Consider the following 1,786-nt stretch of genomic DNA (forward strand, 5'->3'; position numbering starts at 1 on the left):
TCATTATGGTGTAAACAGTAGTCCCCCAAGTTCGCGGTCGAGAAGTAACTTCTGGGTTGGGAACTTGTGAGTTTTTGTAATTGTAACCGAGCATTCCAGCTTCATTGGGAGTCGCAGGGCACTCCCTAGTCCCCCAAGTTGGCAAGCTAGGAGTTGCGTCAACACATGGTAGCTGGGTACCTGGGTACTTGGGCATGTTGCAGATAGGATGGGAGCTGGGTCCCTAGGGGAGCCAGACCTTCGAGGGAGCCGGGTACTTAGAAAATTTTGGAGACTCCAATTCTTTCATGGCTCCTGCCGTGCGGTAAGGGTCTAGCTCCCTTTTTTTTTTTTTTTGTTTTTTGTTTTTTTTTTTTTTGGGAATGGCCGGGCTATTTGGAAGTTTTGGCCCTCTCCGCAAAAAAAAATACCATGGCCCTTGCCGTTCGGCAAGGGTCTAGGCACACTTGTTTTTTTGTTACTCCCCGGGAGCTAGGCCATTTTGGTTTGGGCCTTCGGCATGGGGCTGGAGGTGGGCTCAAAGTGGGCTAGGGTTTTGAGAGGGGCTAGGGTTTTAAGAGGGGTATAAAAACGAAAGGGGGTGGCCTCTGCCGTTCGGCAGCTTTGGTTGATTGTGAAATTAATAGGGGAAACAAAACTTGGGAGCCGAACTTGCCGTTCGGCAGTGAGCTTGGTTGGCGCTTCGGCAGCAAGATGGCAGCGCTTCGGCAGCAAGGCTGGGCAGGCTGATTGGGTTGTGCTGTGCCGATCGGCAGTGTTGGTCCGAGGAGTTGTTGCTGTACAGGTTCGGCAAGGCAGCGTAGCAGCTGGGCACACTTTGTCCTTCGGCAGTTTGTCTTCGGCAGCTGGGCATCAGCACCGAGTTGGATTTTGTCTTCGGCAAGGCGAGGTAGCAGCACCAAATTGGATTTTGAAGACCCTTGCCGTTCGGCAAGGGTGGTTGGGCCTAGCTGGACGAGTCGGCGCGGTGGCTGGAGCATGGGTGAGCAAGGGTGAGCGGTGCTTCATTTTTGTTTGCTCAGCCCTTGCCGTTCGGCAAGGGTGAGGTTTGGTGCAATTGGAGCCGAGATCTTGTGTTGTTCGAGGTGCTGAACCTTCGGCTTCGGTGAGGTTTGATTGTGTTCCAAAAATTCGAGTGGCTGGCCCTTGCCGTTCGGCAAGTCTTGGCCACGGTTGGCCTTGACCTGAGCTTCGGCAGCTGGGTGCTCTCTCTCGGCAGGAAGTGTGCTTCGGCTGGGCAGGTTGTGGGAGTGGTGAGCACGGCTTCTTTGCCGATCGGCAGGTGCAGCGGAGGTGCTGTTCGAGGGGGCTCTGCAGGTGGCTGGGCTTCGGCAGAACAGCACGGGATTGAGGACCCTCGGCAAGACAGCTGGAGGAGCTGGGCGGTGGAACTTTGCTTCGGCAGGACAGGTCTGGGCCGTCCATAAGGCAGGTGAGTACCTATTTTGTTGTTTCCCAGGTCTTGCCGTTCGGCAAGTCCATTGATAATATGTGTTTGTGAAATTGGTTTGGGTGTCTTGAGAGAAAAAAAAAAATTTGGGCCCTAGCTTTGGTCAGAGTTGGGACCTAGCCTTGTAATAGGATTGGGCTTATGGAGTAGGCTAGCAAACTTGAAATTTGGGACTCCATTTTGTTTTTGCACGGGCCTTGCCGTTCGGGCAAGGCCCCTATTTCCCTCAAAACTTTTGTGTTTCGGTTATTGTGTAGGTTGAAAATTGAATTTCAAATTGTACCTTTAGGAGGGAATATGAAAGGGGGGCTAGGGGTTTGCTCGTGAAACGAGGGT

The sequence above is a fragment of the Prunus persica genome, chromosome G3 (genome assembly GCF_000346465.2).
Source record: "Prunus persica cultivar Lovell chromosome G3, Prunus_persica_NCBIv2, whole genome shotgun sequence".
NCBI lineage: Eukaryota > Viridiplantae > Streptophyta > Magnoliopsida > Rosales > Rosaceae > Prunus > Prunus persica.